This window comes from Neofelis nebulosa, chromosome 15, assembly GCF_028018385.1.
Source record: "Neofelis nebulosa isolate mNeoNeb1 chromosome 15, mNeoNeb1.pri, whole genome shotgun sequence".
Lineage (NCBI taxonomy): Eukaryota > Metazoa > Chordata > Mammalia > Carnivora > Felidae > Neofelis > Neofelis nebulosa.
In genome coordinates, this window is record NC_080796.1 from 41,043,585 (window position 1) to 41,070,668 (window position 27,084).

A 27,084-nucleotide genomic window follows, 5' to 3' on the forward strand; every position below is an offset into this window, starting at 1 on the left:
TCTAGAATTACTCTGGTTGCTCACCTTTTTCTTGAGTGGGGGGGGGGGGGGGGCGGAGAATACAGAAAAGCCCCAGCAAGCTTTTAGCCCCACTCCAGGAAGTAGTTTGGGGACTAACCTGTGTACATCTTCTCTCCACATGGCTTCCATCACCGTTCCAGCAATCTTACCCTTGGCCGTCTTAAACCTCTAAAATGATTAGACTGAGAAACTCTAGCACCCTCCTAGTCTCCATTCCATTCTGTCTGATGCCGTCCTAATCTCCTTTGTGTGAACCTAATGTCCCCAGCACTCCCAGCCTTCAGGGCAGGACCCGGATCCCAGGGAGCACGCCAGACCACGCGTTTCCCTTGTATAAAACGCCTAGCAGAACTGGAAACAAGCGGATCATGCTCATTAAATACGTGCTTGATTACTCTTTGAGAAAAGTTGCAAAACGTCTCATGGTACAGACTCTTAAATCACAGAGGGAAAAATTTAAAGGTGGCAAAAGGAGACTCCGTTTTCCAACCTGAAAGATGGACAGGGAGAGATTTCCATGGCATCTTGCAAATTCCTTCTTATCTGAGATGTGTCGTTTGGGGAACGAGATGTAGCCATTATATCCACAGACCACAATTTGCGTTGGACGTTCTCGTACGGAGGCTTTTTCTTTCTGCCTGACGTCTCCTCCTCTCTCCTCTGGCCTACAGCTTTACAAGAGCCTCGCCACTCAGAGGGCCCAGGCTGTGACCAAGGCCTTGAAGGGGAGGGTGGCTGCTTTGTGCTGCCTTTATTTTTGCTTTGCTTCAACGGAAACTCTGAGTCTGAAAGTGAGGAATGGGGGTTCCGCGTGCCCTTGCGGTTACAGATGCTGTCAGAACACAGAGTTTGCTTTGCCTCTCAGGAGGGGAACAGTCAGCATCTGGGCCAGAAGTGGGTGACAGACGCGGCTGGAAGACATTGCTCAGGCAGGTGAGGGTGTGAAGGAATGTGTCAGTTGTTCGCCCTCCCCCGTAGCTTCTTCCCCAAGTCTACCAGCTAATGCCCCCCTTTGTGTCCGTGTGTCATTAAAATGTAACCCATTACACAAAACGCCACCCCCAAAAGTCCCCAGGTGACTATGGGAGTCATAAAACCCTCTTTTGGAGGACTTGAATTTTAAGCTGTCTCCTCTCCTCATTGCAAAATATCCTGGAGAGGTGCAGGGGGGAGGCGGGGACCCCCCACTCCGGGGGTCTTCATCTGCTGGGGAGATGATGACAAAAGATTGGAGAGGAGCAATCTTGCCCCGGCCTAAAATACCCATGACAAAGCCTTTCGGCCGGCATTATGCAGCACTTAACCTTTTCCACTTGAAAAGCAGATTCCAAATTTATTTTTTGTCAAGCCGGGTCACAGCTCCAGAGCCCTAGCAGAGAGGAGCCGCGTGCGGCATTCATCCTTCCCGTGCTGGCAAATCTAAGCGGAGCTAAAGACAGACCCTACCCTGTCCCCTCTCCTCTGACCTTCACTTCTGAAAGCCACTTGCTTTCAAGGTGAGCAAGTCTCGTCTTGGAACCAATTAAATATACATACCACAGTGAGCGGAGTTTTCTTGAAAGTGTGTGCAAGGGGAGTACCAAGAAAGACGAAGCATCTCAGAATGAATTATTGATCAAGATTTCTCTCATACACATACACATGAACAAGGGTCTGGCATCCCCAGCCTGGGGGAGATTGCATCTGTTGCGGTCTTCATGGGGTTAAGAAAGATAACCTCTTTGCTCTAAACTCTATTCATTGCGTGGATGGGAAACGCATTTACATCTCTGTGTATCTCCTTTTGTTTGGTTTTCCAAGAAAGCCTGAATCAGCAGATCTCAGAAGAAAGCGAACACATCTGACAGGCTTAGAGAAATGATGTGTGCCACGCGAAAAAATTAATTGGAAAAAAAAAAAAAACCACTTTTCACTTATAGAGCAGTTTTTATCCCAGTCTTTTTAAACAGGTTACGGGTATTAATTAAATGTTGTCATGCATCGCTTGTTACCTTGGTTCTGTTAATGCAAGTGGAAACATCAGGTTTGATTACTGTTGGAGGTGGAAACTGAGGCAGTGTGCAAGGACAGACAAAATAGCCCCTGAGGGGGGCGCCTGGCTGGCTCAGTCGGTTAAGCGTCCGACTTCGGCTCAGGTCATGATCTCACGGTCCGTGAGTTTGAGCCCCGCGTCGGGCTCTGTGCTGACAGCTCAGAGCCTGGAGCCTGTTTCAGATTCTGTATCTCCCTCTCTCTCTGCCCCTCCCCTGTTCATGCTCTGTCTCTCTCTGTCTCAAAAATAAAATAAAATGTTAAAAAAAGATTTTTTTTTAAATAGCCCCTGAGGGAGTGAAGGGAACGTCTATATGGACCACCATAATCTCATTCATCTCGTGAGAACACGGAGAGGAGAACCAGGTACAGGTCACAGGAATCCTGCCGGCCTCACTCCTATTGGTCGCCATTTTCTGCTAACCCCGTCAACTGAGCAGTCTTCTCACAGGTCAACTTAGTGGCCATTACCAAAGTATCCGTGATCGACGGGTGTGGAACCAGTTACCACAAGAGTATAAGCTGAAACAACACACATTACCGTCTCGTGTTCTGCAGGTCAGGAATCCAGGCATGACTCAGCTGGGTCCTCGACTCAAGGTCTCGAATGGCCACATTCAAGGTGTCGGCCAGGGCCCTGTTCCCACCTGGACATCAGCTGAGGAAGGGTCTATGTGGTTTGGGCAGCATTCTGTCCCACGCAGCTATTTTGTGCTGGCAATTCCTAAAGGCCACCCACCATTCTTCATCACGTGCCCTTCCCCAGCAAGGCCCACGTAGTCGCTGTTGGCAAGGAGAGCATCTAGGGGCAATATCGAGACCGAGTCTTATATAAGATGATGTCATTACATTACGTGCTTCGTGATTACAAAGGGGGCATCCCATCCTTTCGCCGTATTCCGTTGGTTAGCAGAAAGGTACAGGTCCCTCAAGCTGAGGAAACTGCACAAGGAAGGGTGTGGATGCCAGAGGGCAGGGAACTTGGGTGTCACGCTGGCGTCTGTCAGCCACACCCGGGAATCTGAAGCAGAAGCCCCTTCATGCCTGTAAGTTTTGTGGTAGGCTTTCGGTGGGGGGAAAAGAATAGAAAGAAAGAAAGGTAAGGAGTTGGTCAGATTATTTGATATTATTATCTATCTGGCAGAAAACAGGAGGAACTCAGAAGAACACTGAACCCATACAAAACCAGGTGTTTAATAAAGACCTCAGGGAAACCCCAGGAGTTTAGCTCATTAATTGAGATATATAGGATTCACACACTCAACTAGCATCCGGAATGCTAAAATGGCCGCCTTCACATCCTCTTTGTTAGTTCAGGGGAAAAAAAAGGAAGGATAAATGAGGGAAGTTGTGTTCAATGCAATAAAGGTTTAATTGAGCCTACTCTTTGCTCACAATATCCTAAAAGTTAGGCACGAGACACAGGTTGCTTTTACACCGGGGCGATGTTTCTTCAGGTGTACTCCTCAGCTGGATCCAAGCCACCTGCAGGGTGTGGGATGAAAGGAAAATTTCTGGGTGCCATCTCAGACCTACAGAGCCAACTCTCTGGTCGTAGAACCCAGAAATCTGCATTTGAACAAGAACCCTGGGGAATCTCCGTCACAGTGAGGTTTGAGGCAGGTGGATGCACGTTGCGAACTTGAATGTGCCTGTGGCTCAGCCGAAGTCTGGTTAGCATGCAGATTCCAATTCAGTAAGTCTAGAGTAGGGCCCGAGGTGCCGCGATTCTAACAAGCGCCCAGATGACGTCATTGTTGCTGATCCTGCGAGCACGCTTGGAATAGCAAAAGTAGAAGATAAGAAAGACTGAAAGAACCAAATGGCAAAATTCTCCCCCTCTCCAAAGTGGCTGTGAATTATGGGGATTTTAAGCAATTAAATATTTTAAGTGAAAAATCTCTAAAAACTTCCCAGAGCCAGATGGGGATTGCCTTTTTCTGTGCACATGGCATATTGTGAATTTGGGAGGAAAGTGATATTTAGGCTCGTGGGAGTGGGAAGGACTTGGGTCCGAAGTGTGCCTGGTGCCCAGGGGTGAAATTGTGATGTCAGTGGGTGTATGGTTAGAGCAATAAGGGCACACGGAGGACACGTCAAGGTCCAGGAGAGTGGCTGGGAAGGCTGGAGTGTGGTCAGCGCTGGCTAGAATAGTCTCAACATCCCCCCCACCACCACCAAAACCCCCCACCTCCGCTCTAGCAGGACCCAGGGGAGAGATGAAGCATGGGGCACACGGCTATGGAATCAGCCAGAGGGAGGTAAAAATCAAAGACGAACAGGAGACAGGAGTTTATAACAGTTATGGATCAGAATTAACTGAGAGTGCTAACCGAATGCACAGAAGAGAATGGAGAGTAGGATTTCCTGGAAGAAGCCACAAGGCAGCAGACAGTTGGCAGAGTGGATGGCCACGAGTATCCTGCCACTAGAAACTCAGGTTTGATTTTGAGCTAGAGAACAGGCACAGAGAAAATGCCTGGGAAGTCCAGGGTGGCTAATTCATATTTTAAACCCGAGTGAGGCTAACTTCACCACGGGAATAGCAACTTGGAACACCTGAGGCTGTGTGATCTGGAGGAAAGGCCACGGAACTGGCTTGGGTTCTCCTGGTTCATTTACCCATCGGTTATCAATTTATTGAGAGGTGCAAGATTCTAAGCCCTGTGCTAATTTCTGGAAAACCTAAAAGAGCTACTAAAATAATAAAGAATGACAAAAATGAGGTAACCATAATAATAATATTTTCAGCGATTAATTTGTGTTGAGTACCATCCCGAGTCCTTTGTGTGTATTGGGTACCTTGAGAATGAGAAAAATCTACTGAGGCGGGGGTAATGCTTTTATATCCATTTCTCAGATGCGGAAACTGAGGTGAAGAAATAAGACAGACTATTTCTGCTTTAAGGGAGCTTACATTCTAACATCATGCTTCCAGTTCATGGAGTGACTTCTGGTGACTTTTCATTCTATCCTCTTCCATAGCCACGGCAATCACAGCTAAAAATATTAAGAGCTTTCTTTGAGCCCTATTATCTCATTTAATCTTAGTGGTCACCTTATGAGGTAATTACCATCATCATTCCCATTTTACAGATGAAGAAACTAAGTTTCAGAGAAATAAGTAATTTTCCCAAGAGGCCACATCTGGGATCTAAACCCAGGCAGCTTAACTCTAACCTAACACATGGCATGAGTACAGATTAGCAGATTGAACTAAATCTCGGAGCTCACATTTCACTGGAATGGCCTATGACAGACCTGGTGGTTCTCTGAATTTTATGTAGTTTCTGACCCAGATATTTAGCATCTAAGCCAGCTACATGTGCCAACAAACTCTACGAGACAGCTTGAAGAAAAAGTCACAACCCATGGACAAGTTGTGACAGGGGAAAAAAAAATCTATTTGACGTCCATGGCAATGGGAACGAAGAGCAAATTCAAGGTCTCCTCCCACTATGTGGACTCAGACCCAGCAGTACATGAGGATGCTCCGTTCAGCTTGAAGACCTCAAGGCGTAAGAAATAATTGACTCTTTGTGAGTGCAGGGATTTGTTTCAGCACAGATCCAGAATGCAACCTTTCCTGATCGAGTTGAACAGGAAAGGATTTAAATTGAGGTCCTGAACTCAAAGGAGAACACATTAATCATGCTCATTGCTAGAGTCAGAAACAAATTCATTTTTCCTGTAAGGAGTGTTATCAAGCAGGAAATCAAGTCCACAGGTTAGGGAGGTGGTGAGGGGCCTGGGGACAATGACAGAGGTGCGGGGACAGACACCAGAGTAAGTGCATCTCCAGACTCTATATAACTTCACACACACACACACACACACACACACACACACACACACAGAGTCTCCATGTGCCAAAGACTATGTGCAACCTTTTGGCTTATATAACGGACGACCCAGAGTGTAATAGATGCTCCAAAATTTGAGAACTTCAACTTGTCCAGAGTCAAAATGTTTATTCATTCATTCATTCATTCAACAAATATTTACTGAATACCTACCAAACTCCAAGCTTAACAGGATTAGCAGGGAACCAAATATTAACCTGCCTTTCTTAATTTTATTTACAGATATAGAAAATAATCAAGGACCTGATAACAATAGATAAACAAATAGCTAAACAAGACAATTCTATTTTTTTTTTTTAGAGAGAGAGAGTGCAAAAGCAGGGGTGAGAGGCAGATGGAGGGAGAGAGAGAATCTTAAGCAGGCTCCTCGATCGGCATGGAGCCCAACGTGAGACTCGATCCCGTGACCCTAGGATCATGACGTGAGCCAAAATCAAGAGTCGGAGGTTCTACTGACTGAGCCACGCAGGCGCCCCTAAACAAGACAATTCCAGATGGGCACAAATGTTATGAAGGGCCCACACAGGATGATCTGATAGAAAGAGGCCCAAGATGGGACTATTTTGGACCTGGTTGTCAAGGAAGATTTCTATTGTGAGGTGACATTGGATCTGATACCTAAAGGGTAAATAGGAAACCCTGTAACAGGCAAGAGCAAGAACAAGGGCTTCTGAAACCAGAGCAAGTTTGGCCTGTGCAAAGACCCAACAGGAGGCCACCATGCTTGGTGCGTAATGGGAAGAGCGTGCGGGAAGAGAAATGGGAGAGAGGAAGCCAGGGCGGGGCCACATGGTGCAGGGTTTGAAGCACCACGCTAAGCAGGCAGGTTTCATTTAAGAGTAAGCAAAGCTTTTTAAGCAGGGGAGTGATCTGATTTCCTTTATGAAAAAGATCACTTTGTTGCAATGTGGAGAATGGATCGCGTTCCAGAGGGCTGTGGGAAGACCAACTAGAAAATTACTGCAGTTGTCCAAGCAGGGAAATGATATTGATGTGGATTCAGGAGGGCACGGGGTGCGGGGGGTGCTGGAAAAAAGCAGATGGATTTAAGAGCTATTCTGGAGGTAGAACTGACAGGACCCACCAATGATCAGGTGTGGGGAGGAGCAGTGCCCTAAGATGACAACTTTTCTGTACTTGAAGCTTGTTTCTGTGAATTGGGCTCAACTTCCTGTAACAGAGATGCCCCGTGTATGAAGCACAGTTCACCAGTCTGAGTTTCTCCTGCGCTTCTCTCATGCTGAGGACCTCGGGGGGGAGGAGAGAGAACCCAGAGCCTGGATGGCCCCTCACCTGGACCTGCGGCCTCTTGGCACAATCAGCTTCTGGAGTAGCTTAGAGAACAGCACATAGAGGAAGCCAACGCAAAGTGGGGGGCACAGAATGTGGGACGATGGCCTGCCAGCCATTTTAGATTTACTTTATCCCATGGGTGAGGGATGGGTCATGAGATCAGGATGAGCACACAGTGTGTGTGTGTGTGTGTGTGTGTGTGTGTGTGTGAAGAAAAGCTGGGGTTAGACTGGGAAAGACATGGAGAGCAGAGACAGGTTGGCCACGGTCTTTAGATAGAAAGGATGTTCCTTACCTGCCTTGAATTAACGGAAAGAAAAAATAGCTACATCTGAATCCTAGATGTCTAAACTGATCTCTGATTTGCAGCAAAAAGAGAAGGGTGGGTGGTAGAAATTTAACTGAAACAGCATTCAGTAACTTGGGTTCCCTCAGTACCCAGTGCCTCCAAGTGCCCTGTCCAAGCAGGACCTCCCACTGGAGCCTGGCACGCCGAGGCCAGGCTGCAGGCTCGTAAGGGGCCAGGTCGTAGGGTGAAAGAATCCTTGGAAATATTGTCCTTTGAGTCCCCATCAAAGCCAATTAGTCATAAATAGAAGGGCACGTAGGTCTCTAAAAGCTTTTCTTTAAAACAAATATAAGCCCGGGAGCACCTGGGTGGCTCAGTCGGTTGGGCATCTGACTCCAGCTCAGGTCACGATCTCACAGCTCGTGGGTTCAAGCCCCGCATCAGGCTCTGTGCTGACAGCTCGGAGCCTGGAGCCTGCTTCGGTCTCTGTGTCTCCTTCACTCTCTGCCCCTCCCCCACTCATGTTCTCTCACTCTCTCTCTCTCTCAAAAATAAATAAACATTAAAAAAAAATACACACACACACACACACACACATATATATAAACCCAGATCTGGGCCTGCCTTGGAGAATCAGGGGAAATGAAGCAGACTCCTAGGTGGAGGGAAAGCAGGATTGTGGAAGACAGAACAGGAGGGCGTGTTTTGCTTGGCACGTTTGAAAAGGGAGAGAGCCAGCAAGGAGAGGAGCTTCTCCTATCCCTTAAGGGGGCTCCCTTCCCTCCAAGTATTTAACATCTCCTTGTTTGGACACTTTTCTTAACCCCTTGGGCCCCTGTTGCTTAATAAGTAGAAAACATATATTAAAACCTCAATTGCCTAGAGACAGAGTCTGGAGCAAGCAATCACTTAAGGTCATTTCAAAATCTTGGGCCTGTGGTTCTAGATAGGAGACAGTTTCATGCAGGGTTGAAGTGCAGCTTATAATACAGTGGTTATAAGGATTGAATGAGTTAATAGAAGTAAATCGCTCAAAACAGTGCCTGGCACATGATTATGACTCCATAAATATTAGATGCGTTTTCTCTGAAAACCAGTCTTCGGTACCAATCACTCTGTTATTCTGGCTCCAAAGAATTCAACACAAGGATCCTTAGGCTACCAGAATGATCCAGAGTCAACTTCTCTGTTCTCCTGCTTCCATGGAAACTTGGTCTAAACTATTCCAGAGAGATGGGAGTTTGTGTCACATAATATCATTTGGGGAAGCACCCTGAGATGTCTGGTTTCCATGGTTACCATCACATCTGGTGGGCTTGGATGTGACCAGGAAGTCCCCTTTGACTAAGAAAATTTGTGGATGCCACAGCCACCACCGTAAATGAGGCCAACCTCAAAAAAAAAAAAAAAAAAAAAAAAAAAACAGGCATTTGGGCAAAAGATCAGTAAAGGGCTGTTTTCAAACATCAGAAAAAGACCCAAAGAGCCAATTCAAGCTCTTGTCCCCTGATTAGTGTTCCAGGGACTCATGAAGCAGAATAATCTCTTCCCAAACTTGTTTTATTAGTAAGGCCAAAGCTTCATTAATTAACCATCAGTCTCATTAAAAAAAAAAAGAGAGAGACATGACTTCACAAAGCACTGGGGACCCACGGTTTGCAGAGCCAGGAGCAGAGGCTGTCGGGAGAGGCAGAAAGAGAACTTTGTGACCCGGCTTGGGGAGTTAATGCGCATCCGGAAGTTCTCCCTCCCCTGGTCCAATGTTGAATGTTTCTCCAAACTATGAATAATAAATGGCATGTGGGTGGTTCCATTTTCTAACAAACTCAGACACCTTCAGGAGCAACTGCCATAATATTCCTTCCAGAAGAAAGAAGCATCGCAAATGCCTTTCCTTATTTAATGGAAGAGAAAGCTGTGGTCCAGAGAAGGAGAACTTGTCAAGAGAGCAAAGCAGGAGAAAGACTCGAAATAGAGCTTCACTGCTCCACTCCCCGCTACTCAGGCAGCCTTATACCTGATATTTTAAGCAAGGGATAAAAGATGGCTTCCCATAGACTCTTTTGGCTAACCTCCTTGCCTGACTCAAAGGAGTGACAATGTTTTGGAAAGAATAGGGAAACCATTGCCTAATGGTCTTGCTGCCTCTGGTCCCTTCCTCTAAAATTCAATACTGTTGCCAGGGTGATGTTTCTAAAACTTAAATCTGCTTATGTCATGCCCCTGGCTAAATCCTTAAATGGCTCCCCATTGACTTTAGGATAAAATCCAAAGGCCTTTCATTAACTGGCTCCTGCCTTCTTCACCGGTTCCATCCCTTCCCACCGCCCCACCCCCCCAACACACACACCATCCTTTCCATCCATCAGAAGTTTCCATTGGCCCCCAGCAAGCCCTCCTCTCTCTCTCTTTCTTTTCTCTTTTCCTCTCTGCTCTGAATGTGTTGTTCATTGCCTGTTCATGCTCTTCAGCTTCTCAACTCCGGTTCCTTCAGAGCCAGAGATCATCTCCTCCAGGATGCCTTTCCTCACCTTCAGGCTCAGGGAGTTTCCTTTGTCCGCGCTTTTGCAGGACCCCGAGGAGACTGCTTAGCCAGGATATTTCACCACCTTTGGAGGGCTCCCTTTGCCAACCGGCCTGTGAGCTCCCCCTAGGGCAGAGGCTGGCGTGTTCATGCCGTATCTCCAGCCCTGGGTACAGTGCCTGACACATGATAGACACCTCATCGATAGTAAAGAAGCATCTCTCTGCCTCACCTAAAGTAGTTGCCTATCCTCTAGTAGTATTATATATAGCTATTTGCATGGCTATTTAATTACAACCTAGAAAAAACGGCGGGGGGGGGGGGGGGGGCAGAATCAATCATTACTCAGAAATTGATTATCACCTGCTTTATTAGAGAAATAGAGTGTCATCAATAACCCAAAACAACAGAGGATCCAGAAGTCATGTCTAGCTGGGTTAGGGGCACATGACATTGTGGCATAGGGGTGTGTGTATGTGTGTGTGTGTGTAGGGGAAGGGCATGTGCAATTATGTGTGAAGTTTACTTTTATACTTCGACCTTTGTTTTTGTTGATAGTGTATATATGCCTGTTCCCTGGGAACATACTCACTAACACAGAGTGAAGGGGAGAAAATGGCAAGAAGTTGGAAGAAGGGAGTCAGGTATTGCAAATTGCCCAAAGACACACGCTCCTCCCAGTGCAAACCCATAATAATAACCCAGGAACTTAGCAACGAACTATCAGTGTTAGTGATCTCTTTATCACAGCAACCCCTTACATTTATGTTGCACGCCAGCGTTTACAAAGCACTTTCCATTACCTTGTACCGATCTACTCCCCATCCCACGCCCCGACACCGCGCTAAAGGAAACCATCTGCTTTCTTTTATATACATTTCTAAAAAGCATATTTTTGTTTTAGTCTTTAGCCATATAAAATGGGCATCGCGCTACATAAAGCATTTGTGCCTTACTTCAAAAAACTTGATATTCTTCTACTAAGTTTCATCCCTATTATTGCCCAGAGGGGTGGTTTATTCCCCTTGTCTGCTAGATATTATTCCCGACGTGACCCACTTCACCGCAGTTTTATTCACCCACTTCTCCGTCAGCGGGTGCTTGAGTTATTTGCATTTTTGCTACCGAACAGGGCTGCTATGAATATTCTCATACATATATCCTAGCATCCATATACAGAAGTATCTCTTGGGTATTTATACAGCAGTGCAGTTGCAAAGCGGTAGAGAAAGTGAATGTTTAACATTACAGACTAATGTCAGTTTCATAAGATAGGGCCATGCAGAGTCACAAGTTTGCCAATAGAGCACAGGAGCACCAATCACTCTGTATCCCCTCCAACAACAGGGTTAACCTACGTGATAAATACTGATCAAGCAAGAGTCTCAAACTAGCCCCCCTGGAACCAAGTCAGGCTGCTTGTCTCGCGAAGTATGTCTCTGGTTGTCTTTATTTTTTTCGTTTTAATTTGAAAGCCTTCGGATGGACACTGTTGAATATTATAGACCCCACTCTTTGAGCATGTGAGTTTGAGATCCCTGAGATGTATAAAGCCTAAGAATTTAGACTTATGGAATAATAGTGAGTCCGAGGAAATGTGCTTTCCAAAAGAGAACAGGAAAGGGGCGCCTGGGCGGCTCAGTCGATTGAGCGTCCCACTTCGGCTCAGGTCGTGATCTCACGGTTCGCGGGTTCGAGCCCCGCGTGGGGCTCCGTGCAGACAGCTTGGAGTCTGGAGCCCGCTTCGGATTCTGCGCCTCCCTCTCTCTCTGCCCCTCCCCCGCTCACGCTCTGTCTCTCTCTCTCCTTCAAACATAAACATTAAAAAAAAAAATTAGAAGAGAACAGGAAGAACTCACTTGAATGCCCCGCAGATGTTGATGCAGTATCCCTAAAAACCCAAACTGGACAGTCTGCACCAAACAGAGTGAGTTACAGTCTCAGGAGTTAGTGGAGTCAAGGTCAAGTGACAGGCACAAACAAGACGGTACTCGAAATAAACGACCGTTGAGGGCATGTGTCACCACAATTCACCCACATACCGATCCTTAAACATGTGTATCACTATCCCCATTTTATAGCCAAAGACAATGAGGTGTAGGCAAAGTCCTCGGCTTCCACGGCAAATAAGTGGGGGAGAGCTGGGATCCAAATTTATGGCTGAACAATTGAATCCAAACCCATGCACAGGGCACCATAGCACTCTGCCTCCCAAATCACACGGTGTCCGTCTCGGTGCACTAACCAGGTTTATGGGAAGCACCTACATTTTGTCCCCAGTGGCCCTGCAAGGTGGCTACAGCACTTGCTCTTGTGGTTTTTGTAGAAAAGGAAATTGAGGTCTAGAGAAATTAAGGGGCTAGGCCAAGATCACCTGGAGAGGACCTGAAGCCACGGAGACATGAGCATGTTCTCACGCTAATGCCGACTTCTTTTTCCACGCTGACTGACCTTGAGTTCCTATCAAAGGCCCGGAGAGAAGTCATTGCAAACTGATATAATTTCCTCTTCCCGGATAGAACCACAGGTCTCCTTGCCACCAGGCGCAGAAGCTGATAGTCTCAGAAGGAGCAAGTGTGGGAAAGGAGAGAATGATTTTACCTATCCTGATCTAGAAACTGAATATCGCCACAGATGTTGGGCTGCACTTTGAGTATAATCATCATTTTTGGAAACCGACTAAAACAAGAGACACATGCCAGAGCTTAGAAATGCACTAATCCTTCTGGAAAGGCGAAAAACATTAGGAAAGCTGTCATCCAAAGAACCAGAGAACCGTAACATCCTTTCTAGAAACAGTGACAGAGAACAGGAACCCCCTCCTTTAAGTTTTAATGTGATGTCTTTCTTTTCAAAGTAGGTTTGGAAGGTTGCAAGAATATACTGATCCCCTTTTAAGAATAAATTAAACTTTGAATTCTTCCAGTCCGGGTCTATTTCCCTGCATGCTAGATCCTGGTAAAGGCTACCCTGTAGAGACCAGGAGAACCCTCCAACTTCAGGATAATCCCCAAGAGAAGCCGTCACTGGATCGTCTACCAACAGCAATTCTGACTCCATATCTGTTGAGAGAGAGAGCACATGTTCTTGAAAGACTCAGATGTCATTACCATGAGCTGCTCTAAGCTTTGATAGAAGTCCAGGGGGCCTCTGCCGTGGACCAACCCCCCACCAACTCTGGGGAGGGTTTGGGATTTAATGATTCTAAGACTACCGAGTAATTGTATCCCCTCGAAAGGCTTCCCTACAGACTGCAGCCCTTTCCCTACAGTATATGAAGGAGAGAGATCTCCACCCAAGTGTTCTCCAGCTGTCTGGATTTGTTTCATACCCATGGACACAGAGGATGAACTGATGAGCCCCAGCAGTAGCGTCCTGCCTCTTATCTTTCTCTCTCTTACCCAGCAATAACAGCAACCTCTTGTATCGTCTCAGAATCCACAAGTTCAAACCAACATCTCTATCTCCTGTGACCATCAGATCACCAGACGTGACTGCCTCTGTTTTCCTCTCCAGAGAAACCATAGATTACTCTGGCCCCAACACAGCGGCAGAGAAAGGGGGGAGGGGGGAAGGATTATCATTTCCCACTGCCAGGCAATTTTAGCATCCCCACTCCTCCTGCCCCCCTCCCTCCCATTGAAGTTAAACAAAGCCAACCATTCCATCCTGATCTGTCCCTTTCTCCTGCACTATATAAAGCTAGCCACAGATGGCATGCACGGATTCATGCTCCAAAACTCCCCAGTGCCCACTCTCTTCCATCAAGCTGGTTCCTAAATCTGTGGATGCAGCAGACTTCAGAAGAGGAAGCAGTGTGATCACACAGCATGAGCCTTGGCACAATGGAGTCTGGACCGTGCCAGGGCCATGATGCCCGAGTCTCACCCACTCTGATGCAGCGCTCAGAAGGGCATCTGGTTGCCCCACCGTCCACGTGATGGGATCCTCGCGCTAAAAGCCAAGTTTCTCTCTTTAGTGTACTCTGGGTAGTAGGTAAAGAAATTCATGACAAAGTAGGGAGAAAGGAAAAATGGAAATGATCAAGGAAAAGTTGTTGAGGGACTTAGAGGAAAGAAAACCTTGAACATTTCCTTTCCTTCTCTGCTCATTCATTTTCCTGCATATGGCTTGCAGAGGGGGTCTTGGGGAGGGCCAGTCATGGAAGCAAAATAAAGCTTTTGGGGGGTCATTTCTTCCCTGGGGACTTTTGTGCTGCCCCCAGTAGTCCCATCTCCAATTAACCTAAATTCCATCCCAATGCACTTAACCATAACTCATCTGTTGATATGTATTATGTTTCTTTTTTTTAATATTTATTCCTGAAAAAGAGAAAGAGACAGAGCATGAGTGGGGGAGGGTCAGAGAGAGAGAGAGGGAGGCACAGAATCTGAAGCAAGCTCCAGTCTCTGAGCTGTCAGCACAGAGCCAGATGAGGGGCTCGAACTCATGGACCTGAGCCGAAATCAGACACTTGACCAACTGAGCCACCCAGGCACCCTGATATTTATTATGCTCAAACACTGTGTAAAATGATTTATTCTCATTTCTTCATTTCATTTTCAGGCAAAACTGGAAGCTGGTATTATTCTCCCCTATTTTTCAGAAGAGAAAACAGAGATGTTAAAGAAGTTGCCAAGGTCACACAGCTCTTAAATGATGGAACCAAGATTCTAATCCAGGTCTATCAGGTTTCAAAGATTGTTTTTCCCTAAAGGATCTCATCAGCCCAAACCAGCTGTCATAACAGAACAAAAAGGCATTACCTAAAGCTTTCTATCTGAGAGATATTTACATTTTAATAGCCTGTCTCTTAACGAGGTTTCAATGAGCAAAGAAATGAATTGCTTGTAATGCTATTTGGGGCACTGTAATAGGTCATAGAGGAAATACACAGGATCAGGGGTGTCTCAGATAATACCGTGTAGACTGTGGTCTATCTCGACTCCATCTAATGAAGCCAGGCCCATCTGAAGGAAGATTGAAACCACGGTTTTGCATCTATTCCAATAGAAACTGTACTTACTAGGTGTTATAAGCAAGAGAAGATTTGTCTGGATATAGGAAAGCCCTCCAAGAGCGGAAGCCTATGGAAGGTTGGTAGATGACTATAATACACATAAATACATACACACACACGCACACACACACACACACAGCTCTCACCCCCCAGCCTGGGATGGATTCAGTCCTACCTAATCATAGACAGGAACAAGGTGGTTTCCCAGAAAAACTCTGGGCCTCAACTTGGAACCATTAACTTTGACTTAGAGGATTCCATTTCATTTCCCAGAATTTCCTAAAGATACGCCTGCAGTTGGCATTTTCTGCCCTTGAAACAACATTAGATAAGAAAAGCAAGAGGCTTCCAACATTCTTTGAAAAGACAAACATTTTTCCAGACTTGGGTCAAGAATGAGCTGTCCAGCCGACAACGCTTGGGGATTCAGTTTCCCCCCAGACTTCCAGATCCTTCAACCCAAGTCTGATTTTCTGTCCTCCTGGACCAGCCCCAATAGGAAACTATCTTCTGACAGGCTACCAAACACAACTCCTTGAAAGCACACGGCGGGTCCAAAGGCCTCGATTGGTCTTTGTCTCTTCCCTCTTGCTGTACAGAGAGAGCTCATCTCCGGCAGGGCAAGACACAAGTGGCATTGACCTGCCCCACTGCTGTGGCTGGCCGAGGCTGGTTGCCAGTTCCCTCCTCTGGTGCTTGATCTCTCCTCCCCTCCGCTTCCAGGGTGACTGCCCTACCTGAAAGGGAGAGGAGAGAAGGGAACAGCTGAGGAGGAAAGACAACACCAGTAACGTTCCATGGACAGGGACCCTGCCAGATGCGGATCAATAATGAAAAGAAATCTAAATGGGGCGTCAACACATCCATTCCAGAGATATGAATGCGAGGGAACCACACGGGTGTGTGTTTAGCTATCCCAGGGTTACCTTTCCATTCCTCTTCATCATTTTAGCCCAGTCAGGAGGCCCTGAATGTTCCAGTTCCATCCTATCAACAAAGATATACGTTTCTTTTTTTTTTTTTTTAATTTTTTTTTTCAACGTTTTTTTTTTTTTAATTTATTTTTGGGACAGAGAGAGACAGAGCATGAACGGGGGAGGGGCAGAGAGAGAGGGAGACACAGAATCGGAAACAGGCTCCAGGCTCCGAGCCATCAGCCCAGAGCCCGACGCGGGGCTCGAACTCACGGACCGCGAGATCGTGACCTGGCTGAAGTCGGACGCTTAACCGACTGCGCCACCCAGGCGCCCCAAGATATACGTTTCTTGACAAATGCTTTCATCATTAGCTTTTGGTCACCCAAGGTATACATTTGTCCTAGGGACAAAGGATGCTCAAAGTAAAAGTCAACATTCCTATTGTAGTTTCCTAGAAGCTATGTACCAATATGCCCCTTCCCCAGCCTCTCTGACCTTATTTCTTACTGATTTGCCCTCTTGGGTCCCCACTCACTCCCTTCTAACCCAAATGGTCTACTTACCAGATCTCCCACTTAGGTCTTTGTCCTGATTATTTTTTTCTGACCCAACCAATATTTTCCTGGAAATCTCCTTGGCTCACTCCCTTGCTACATCAAGTCATTGCACAAACACCACCATGAAAAGAAACTTCCCCTTTCCCTAAGTTTCCTAATGCAAACTTTATCTCCCCGCATCCGGTCCCCACCTCCACACTCTACCCCGACCCCCTTTCCCCTGCACTGTCTTGTCTTCTCCCACAGCACTGGTCGTTTTATAATCTACTGCATACTTTAGTTGTTTATTATGTTTATCGTTTACTTGCCTTTCTCTTCATACCCTGCTGGAATGTTAACTTATGACAGCTGGGATTTCTGAGTTCCTTCATCATCGATGTATCCCAAATGTCTAGGATGATGTCTTCCGCATAATAGATGCTCAAGAAATGTGGGCTGAATTGCTGCTGAGTGGAAGCATGTACTGTTAGTGGAGAGACTTCAAATACTCTCTAGGACTAGATCGACCTCCGCCTGCATTCCAGGTAGCCAGTGCAGTGGCTCCAAAGGAGAGCAAGCCCCCCGTGCTTCCTGTGCGCCTTAGAGCCCGAATCCCTTGCCCCCCTCGTATCTATTTTCCTTTGTATATTTCACACTTTGCAGCCAAACTTGAAATGAATCTTCCCACCTCTTAACCTTCTGATGCGTTTTCCATTGGAGGTTTCAGGTACCATAACGCCTCAATCCGCTTCTCTACTTGCCTGCAATTCAGACTTTTGGCCCCACTCTGTGGCTCTGGTCTCCTGGGGTTGCGCCCCGCCTGGTTCTGCTCGGATGCTGGACCCCTCTGGCCAGCAACACCCCCTCGCCGGCACCCTTGTCGGCTCAGAAGGTACACCGGGACCCCAAGCAACAACACTCCAGGATGTGTCTTCATTCCCTGTGACCGGACAAACCTGAACACATTTAAGTCAGTAGCAGCGAGCTCTCAGCTTCATCAGGAAACACGTTTAATAAGGAGTATGACGCACAACTACGCCTCTTCGTGTCCTGAATGTCAGAACGAGCCTGGAATTTGTACATCAATATGACAAGCACAAAACATGTAAAAACCTCAAGCCACAATGATGACAAACCATCCTCAGATTGGACATGTGTTTTACAGAAAATGTCTCCTGGTCTAACTCCATCTGACAGCAAAAATCAAATGATACTTTAGATTTCAACAGCCCCTCAATCTCCAAGCAGGGCAACCATTTTTAAACCGTCAACGGCCACACTGCCAACTTTATAGCGTGGAAACTCTGAGCGCCCCGGACCGAGGCGAGGCTGATGCGTTTACGTGGAACACGCCACAGGCCCGTTAACGCCTGTGACACTTCAGCATCCCCATTCATCACAAACCCCTCCCAGTGGAACTCGCCATTCCCCACTCAGCAGGACCCGCCTGCCTTAAACTTAAACCGGTTTTACTCTTTGCCCTCCCTTCCCGCAATATAAAAATGATGCTTACCATGCACATATCACTTTATAGGTTCCAGAGTACGTTTACACCCGTACCTTAATTTTACCCCCACGTCAGCACTGTAGTGTGGGTATTATGGTCCACGTGCTGGCAAAGCAGTAACTGAAGTTCTGAAGATATAAGGAACTGGTACAAGGCTCACAGCTGGGACGCGGTGAGTTCCGTTCGAACCCAGGCCCTCGACGACGCAACCAGGGCTCAGCCTTCCCACCTCGGCTGCCTGACTTGGTCACTCAGCACTCAGCGCTTTCCGGCTCCCCAGTTAATGCTTCTGCAGATAGACTCTTCTCCAAGCTACCAACATGCTTTTCTTCATCCTAACTGCGCACCATGCTGCCCCATTTTCGGACATGCAATGCATTTATTTTGGTTCTGACTCCAAACAAATGTTCCAAGTTCCATCTCCCTCCCTCCTTTACGCTCTGGATCCACACCTTGACTATTGCCCTTACTCTACAGCTCCACGGTTAGCTGTCGGCGCCTTTCTCTCCCCCTAAGTTCTCCTCCAGGACAGGGGTTGCATCTCACGCCGTCCTATTACCCCAGATTTTAGCACCGTGCCTAATACGAAAATTCTCAGTGAAGGTATGTAATTTTTGAGATGTTGAATGAATGGTAATTGTGCCCAAGAGATGAGGGGGCGTCCTTCAGAGCCCACATTCACGCCCCACCTCCTGGCACACTTGTGCTATATCACGGCCACAAAAACCCCTCCAGAGCCCATGAGGAAGAGACATGCTGTGTAATCACAGCCCATTCCAGCACTGAAAGTCCCAGGGACCCTCAGGACTGCTGTTCCAAGAGTCTTTGGGGAAACTCAACTCACAGATGAGTTGATAGGGACAGAGACACAGGAATGGAAGGGAAAAGATCTACCAAGAGAACAGAGGGGGAGGGGGGTGCCAGAAGGAGCTTCAGCTATGTCTCCAGTCTTTACCTTGATGTGGTAGGTCCCGAGAAGTCTCTGTTTGTGATAAGAGTGACCAGACTCTGGGGCCCCTAGGAGGAAAGCAACGGCCGAGCTGAGAAAAAGCTTATGCTTAAATCTAGAATTGTTTGAACAAGCAAAATCCCAGGATCCCTGAAAAGTGGACCAGTTAGAGTTGGTTCTAACTCCAGAAAGCCTTGTTCCAAATTCTTCGTCCAATTGGGGTCTCTGTCCTACGTGTACACACATGTGCGTAGAACCATCTCCTAGAACCAGACTCAAAGATCTATCACAAAAGGGACACCTGGGTGACTCAGTCGGTTGGATGTCCATCTGACTCTTGATTTCTGCTCAGGTCATGATCCCAGGGTCATGGGAGCGAACTTTGCGTCAGGCTCTGCACTGAGTATGGAGTCTACTTAAGATTCTCTCTCTCTCTCTCTCTCTCTCTCTCTCTCTGTCTCTCTCTCTCCCTCTTCCTTTGCCCCTTTCCCCTGTGTGTGCTCTCTCTCTCTCTCTCAAATTAAAAAAAGAAAAAAAAAAGATTTGTTTTGGGGTGCCTGGGTGGTTCAGTCAGTTAAGCATCCAATTCTTGAATTCAGTTCAAGTCATGTTCTCATGGTTGTGAGATCTGGCCCTGCACTGGGTGTGGATCCTGCTTAATAGCTCGCTCTCTCTCTCTCTCTCTGTTAAAAAAATATATATCTATCACATTGACATGAAATGGAACTTTCTCAGCTCTCTGTACAAATCAGTTAAATTCAACTAATTCAACTAATGTGTTAGGGCCTCCTGTGTGTCCAGCAACATTCAGGACATACAACCTAAGCAGATATGGCTCCTGCCCTGACGGGGCTCTCAGTCAAATAAAACCATATAAAACCATAAAAAAAAAAAATAGAGAAGCTATAACAAGTAATAGAAATGCTGTGGGATTAAGGGAAGGGAGAAATTAATTCCACCCAAAGAGAATGAGAGTTAAGCTGGGCCTGGAAGGATGGCATGGGGGGTAGTTACTTAGGGGTTCAATGCAGAACCCCTGTCCCTCTCATGGGCAGGGGGTTCTCATGACGTCCATTCCGGAAAGGAACTCAAACAGGACCATGGTCTCTCAAGAACAGTAAAAGTCAACCAGAAAGCCAAAAAGCAAAGACCATGGGTTCAGGGTCCTCCCCACTTTGGAACTGGGGAAGAGGCTGGTCCACTAAAGCACGCTGACTCACGCAGAAGGGGTGAGGACTCGAGATAGTAAACGCAAGGATGACCACGACAGACGTAGAACAGAACCCGGGTTAGATCACTTGGTAGCACCTTGTTAATTTTTCTTACCATCTCAGACTCCTTCGTATTTGCTCCCACACCAGCCCTGCTCTCAGTCTTGGTATCAGGGATAAGCACAGGAACTTCAATAGGAAATCATGGAGGGCGGAAGATTCTAAGAGAATAGGAGCATTCTGGACAGCTTGGGGGATGGAGAAGACTTTCGCACTGCTCCCCAGGGAGCAAGTTAGTGAGCGTGGTGGGAAGCTGTGTTGCCAGAGTATGTGGGAATCAGAGCCTCCGGGGCCATGAACGCTAAGCCAAGGAGTTTTAAGTGGAAGATGCCTGCAAAGTGGACCATTGAAGGTTTCTGAGGAATGAACTGACCCAGTCCTGTGTCTGCTGGCTTTCCTAAGACCCATGTCCTTACCTCAGGAATAACCACTTGCCCAGACAATGGTGTTAATTCTATCCCTAAAAGATGGAGACGGCCTTTGCCGCCTCTGCGGTCTACGCTCCGTGTGGGTGCCTGGAACCTGGTCTTTGTACAGGTATCTCTCGGCCTTCAATGCCAAGTACTCAACTAGACACTGAACACTGACCGGTGAGCCCCGGGTGTGCACTGATGGGACTGTGTGAGGCCTCGGTGAGGGACCAACAGGCCTGTCTGTGCAGACCCTTCTGCTAACAGTATCCAGGTCCCCAGATGGCTCAGGCCAAGCAAATCTGGTACATCTCCTCTCACGTGTGGCACGTATTTTCCATCTTTGCTGAAAGCCCCCCAAGAAGAAAGTGTCGCTTCTTCAGTCAGATGCAGTGATTTTCGTTAAAAATTTATGGTATTAACCAAACCACGGGGAAGAGTTCCGTTCAGCCAAGCCTTTTCCTTCATCCAGCCCAAATCGTAACATATGTTACCTAGTGGGGGGTTATGAGCAACCCATCCTTGGCATGGAAGGGCGCTCCAGGAAAAGCAAGCAAAACCCTAATCATTAGAGGCCAGAATGGAGAGTGGTGTGGTCAGTCTTCCTTTTTTGAAGAAAGAAGTGGAACTGATACTACGTTGCAAGTTGCGTTGAAATTGTCCAGCCCGAAACCTTAGGATCCGGAGGCTTGGGCGGAGCTCGGGAAGAACCAGAGAAGTAAACAGAAGTAAGGCTGGTTTCTGGGTTATCAGGGACTAGGGGGTGTTTCCACGGCAAAATAAATCATCTGATAGGTGCAGGGAACATATTTGTTAAAAACATAAAAAGGGGACGTATGGTTTGACAAAGTACGGGTGTACTTTTCAAAAATATAAGGGGGAAAAGGCATGCAAAATTGGAGCTGTTCCCGAAAAATCTTTACATTTGGTCACCTGCACGCAGCGCCCTTACTGAAGAGGAATACGGTACGTGGAATCCAGGATAAGCCAATGAACACAAATCACTAATTGCAAGTGTGGGTGGCCAACCTATGGTCTACGTGCAGGAAGAATGCATCAGCACTGCTCGCTGGGCCTCTCTTGACTCTCAGCAGCTAAGCTAGTCGCTCAGAGGTCTCGGCCTCCTGCAAGCAAGCTAAGGAGCCTTCATTTCTGCACGTCAGGACGCAACAAAACTCCGGCCAGTGTAGCGTTTGGTGAGCAGGCTCAAAGGCTAATCAAGTTAAAGGGAAATTACACACTGTCTTCCAAGAGAGCTCACCCTGAGGGATTTATCCACCTCTGGTTTTCTGAGCAATTTAGACCAGGATAAAGTAACAGCTTTCCCTACTGCCTAAAAGTTGGCTTTATTCTCATCCGCAACGTGCATAGATGGCCTTGCTCGCCGCCCTGCACGTATACACACACCTTCATCCCAATGTCTTGTCCCTTCCCCTGTCCCCTCCACACACGGATGTTAAGAGCGGGCTCCATTTGGTTGTAGCTCCTGGGAAGGATGCAAAATGTAGCCAAATTTGCATAGCATGCCAGACAAAGCCCTCCGGCCCCTGAAACTTCACACCTGTCTCCTGCCAGTATCCGAAATGCCATCTGCTTCTCTGGGAAAGCCAGACACAAGGCCCCCTCTTTATGCCTTTGGTAGATGATGAGAAAATCTGGCATGGGGAGCCTTAATTGCTCAAAAATAACTCCATGGTACGTAACATACAGTTACATGAAGATCCGAAGAAAAAAGCCTTGGCAGCCGTTTTACAAACATTCAGGATAATGGTTGGGGCATGCAAAAGGGAAACTATTTAAGGACCCAACCTAGGCCCAAATTCTTTCCACTGCCAAGAACTCTACAAGTGAGGAGTTTCGCGTGTGGCAGGAAAGTCCCACAACAAAAGGAGTATGAGGCACGGAGGCAGGACCATGTGTTTCCATCTAGGCCACTCTGGGTTTGAGATGCTCTCCGCAAGATACAGAAACGTAAAGTGAATGTCACTCACGAATGCCACTTTCAAAGTACAGTCCTACCCCCAGTTAGGAGAGCAGCCCAGAGGGAAATTGCAGCCACACGAAACAGCAGGATTTGAAAGAAGCAGGAGGGTTTTCGGCCTGGTTCAAGCACGGGACTGGCGCGAGGCAGGACAATACCAGTTTGCCATCCGTGGCACTACGGACGTTCGGGGCTGGAAAATTCTTTGTTGTGGGGGCTCTCCTGTGGATTGTAGGATGCTGCGCGGCATCCCCTGGCCTCTGGCCACGGCGTGCCAGTAACACCCCCTCCACCCGGGGGAGACAACCAGCAATGTCAAAGGACCCCTGGGGAGCAAACTCACCTCTTTCAAGAACTATTCAACCAGAGGATCTCTTGGTTGGGGTATGTGGGTACCAGAGAGGGTTCGGATAGCATAGCACTTATCACAGGGAATGATGCTTGCTTCATGACCAGTCTGTCTCCCAGCTGATTGTAGTTTTCTGAGGACAGGGACCTTTTCCATCGGAGCTCTGCTGTTTCTCCAGCCCATAGTCTGGAGTGTTGAAGTGTTATGTTAAAAGAAAGAATCAGGGGCGGAATGAATGGCAGGCTGGATCCCAGGCTCCTTTCCCAATCCCGTGTTCCCTATGCTGAGTGCTGAGTCCTTGCGTTGGGGTTGGGGGGTGGGGGTGGGGTATGGCGGGGTGAGGGCATATCTTCAGAAAACTAATAAAATAAATGACTAAATAAATGGAACCTCTTGTCTAAAGAACACAGAGATAAGATAAATCATTTTGAGTCCTGGGAAAATTATCTCCACCATCCTGCCCTGGTTTCTCCGTTCAGCCAGAAAACACTTTAATTTATCTTGTGAAATTTTTCATTCGCTAGACGAACATTAAGTATTTCTTTCCTCTTTTTTTTTTTTTTTAAATATTCTTTTCTCTACAAAGGTGGGTTGGCTCTCAACTCATTGGAATAAAAGCTCCATTAGCCTCAGTGCACGTAAGTCTTGTGAAGTTGGCCTGGATTCAGGGCCGGCAGAAGGATAAAGAAACCTGACACTCATTCTTCACGTAATTAGAGTTGGTAAAATAAACTGTGTGCATTTCATTAAAGGAATGGATCCATCAGGCCCAAGACAGGGCGGGAATCTCATGCTCACAGCATCAGTCTTTTGTTTCAAATTAACCCCTAGCTGATAAAAAAAAATTTCCCGTGGAGTCATTGGGGAACATGCCTGTCCCCTTCCCTGTGTGTAATTTAGTCTCCGAGCCCACATAATTTCTCAGCTGGCTTAAACCCAGCAAACACTGCAGTTATTCTCTTACCCATGACACATGTTCTCTGACTCCCCCCGAGGTCACTGACGGGATGCTTCCCTCCCTCGGTAGCATGATGGCATCTGCAAACCCACCCTTTGCTAAGAAGGCATTGCTTCTCCATGCTTGCCAGTAACCAGGATGAGGTTGCCCCGAGAAACCCACGTTTTTGACCAGTCTTGCGACAAGTAGCAACATGAAGAAGAAGACTGATTAGAAAGCAATAGAATAATCGGTGCTTATGAAATCAATTCTCTTTGAAAAGTAAGCAGCCCCTTCCTAAATTCCGACTGTGGTTCTTAGTTATGCTAGCACCCTCTTCTATAAACCTGATCTAACCAAATGCAGCCCAGCTTTCAAAAAGCCAAGAAGATCTTCGAAACTCCAACCAGATGCCACAGTCATAACGAGGGATGGTCTTCCTCTCTGTCATAGCTCTCTCTCTCTCTCCTGCCCTCACTGTGGCTAACCTAGAATCACGATCCATCTTCTCTGATGGTCTTCTGCCCCCTCCTCACCTAGTAAGTGCTCCTTTTTTTTCATCTTTGATCTATAAAACAGAGAGGAAGGTAGGTGGGGAAATAAGGCAGGTGTCAGTGACAGACAAGTGAGCTCTCTACTAACCATGGAAGAACATCCCAAGCAAGAGGCAAGAAGAGGAACCATAAGAAGAGAACAGGGCTGTCAGGAAGGGAAGACAGTCCTTGAAGTAGACAGGTTGAGGAAGAGGTGATGGAAAGAGGCGTTGTCTTGTCTGGAGATACTAGCGGGCAGCCTGGCAGTTTTCCTTACCAAGTACGGGCAGAGCTCTGAGGAACTGGCACTGTGCAGTGACGCCCGATCATGGCAGAGACGAGGAAAATGGCCAAGGCTACAGCATCAGCCAATGAGAGGGCTTCCCTGATCGCACAGGCTGTGAAACCTGGCCTTCCCCATTTCTGGACGTCTTTACGCTGAGGAGAGACAGCCCTCTATCCAGGAGAAACAATACTGAGCTAGCCTGGATGAATTCTAGGAGTGTCCGTAACTCTGAAAAACTATGGAACTCTAGGAAGTATACGCAGGGCAGAACGTAGCTCCAGAGCGGGTTTGGGGCTGGGGACCACGGCACTAGCAGGAACCTGGCTCTGTCCAGGGGCTCAGCTGTTCAACCCAGCCTGGGTGTCATCTGGTTTAGACACGTTCTGAGTGGCTGATGTATTCCCCCATGGTCCTGGTGGGTATATTTTGTGTGTTTCCACTTTCCGTTATCTCACTAATAGAGGAGTGTGTGTGTACGTGCGTGTATCCGTTCGCTTGGCCATTTGTGTCATGAGGAGGCTTCCAGAGACGTTTCTCTGGGCATGGAAGCTTCAGCAGACTCAGGGAGCGGACAGAGACGGGTTTAGGGGTTGGGAGGGGGTCTGTTCGTGCCTGTGCCTTCCCTTCTCCGTGAACTCAGCTATTTGGCATCCATGACGTCTCTCCCATTAAGCTCACTGGAGGGTTTGAGGGCAGCCCCTCTTCCCTGCTGTTCTTTGTACGCTGTCCTCCCTCTCTCCCTCCTCACCCCCTTCTATTTTCTACTCCCCTTCTCCCCTCTGGTTTCTTCAATTTCAATGAGTTTATTGGCATGACGAATGTTGCCAAAGCCAATAGCACTGAGTCTCAGTGTCTAGGGATGGATTTCACAGTGGGAAGGGGGTGAGCGGGGCCTCGGACCACATTCCCACTGTGGGTTTCTGCTTCAGTCTGAGATGGTGGCAGGCTGCCAGGGACCTTGTTCACTTGGGTTTCCAGTCTCAGCTGAACTCACCAGCCTTGTCTCCAGACACAGAGAAAGTTCTTATTATGGCAGAGGTCATGTCTGGAGCCTCAGTCCTGGGAGGTATGGGGGTTTCAAGCTTATGTTTTCAAGAAACAGTTTCATAAACAAGTCCCACACTGTCCTGTACAAACAGCGCTGTTAAAACTCCAGCTTCCCAGTGACACTGCTGGGGCCAAGGTGACAAAGACAAGCAGGGCTCAGGCCGGGCATTTATAGGAGATTGAAAACGGTCCTTGACCGTCTTCTGAATAAGCGAGAGTCTTACCTTTTTTCGTAACCACCCCCACGCCCCAAACACACACACACACACACACACACACACACACACGCAAGTAGAACAATTTGGAGAACTGGAGATAGGCAGGAGAAAATAGATATTGTTACAACTAGAGCCTCAAACATCCATTTCAAGTGAGTTCCAGCTAAGGAAGTCTCCTTCCTAATGAACGAGTCTTATGAGGTCTTATCAAGCTCCTATTTTGCCTCTCTCTCTCTCTCTGTCTCTCTCTTGTCCGTCAGCCGACGGAAATTTCTATTTGCAATGAAAATCAACTTTGGAAAACGTCACAGCAAGGGACTTTTTTTCCTGGCTGCCCCAAGATTGATCTGGTCCATAGGATGCCCCAGATCATTGCATTCGGTAATTTCATTCTGCTTATGATCTATTTCTTATACGATCAATATGATAAATGCGATGGAGAGCAAAGTGGGTTACGCCAACGCTGGTGAAGGGGAGAGGGGAGCGCTGGGCTGGCACGCTGTGTGTCTCATGAAGCAGAAAAGCAATTCAGTCAGACTAAAGGCTACAGACAAGGCGGTATATTCTCCGTGATAAATGCAAATGATGTGACTACATTTCCCCCCAGCACAAATGGGGAGGAGGGCGAGGGAGGGGAGAAAAGCCCCGCTGTCTGGGAGCCCAGCATCCCCCTAGGAACCCACGCGCAGTCTGCACGCGGCAAGCGTATCGGGTGGGGGAGAGGAGGGGCACTGGGAAAGAAGAATTCAAGTTTGCTTAAATAATCAGGGCTAATGGCCAGCCATTCCTGACCCAGCCAGGCCTCCGGGCACTGCCGGTTTTAAAGCACCGAACAACAGAATCAGGCATCCAGCGAGCGGAGAGCCACGGGGAAATGTCGCACAGGGCACTGAACCATGAGAACACCATCATCTTCTCTGAGCATCAGAGTTCCCTTGGCTACAGGTCTTGTTAGGTAACGATCAGTTTCATTGCCTGCGTGGTGATTTTGCGCCGACGTCTTCTGTTTTCCCACGTGAGCCGCCGTGTCTGGATGTCCTCAGACAAGCCGTTGAATTCCCTGCGCCGAAGTTTCGTCACGTGACACAGGGAAGCAATTAAA

General features: G+C 47.5%; 1 long non-coding RNA gene across 1 annotated transcript; it reads left to right on the forward strand.

The window, feature by feature from the left end:
• Positions 1–6,562: 6,562 nt before the first annotated feature.
• LOC131496082 (uncharacterized) lies at positions 6,563–14,805 on the forward strand. The gene is made up of 2 exons (XR_009254302.1): positions 6,563–6,642; positions 14,588–14,805. It is a non-coding gene; the product is annotated as an uncharacterized LOC131496082 (long non-coding RNA).
• Positions 14,806–27,084: the final 12,279 nt, after the last annotated feature.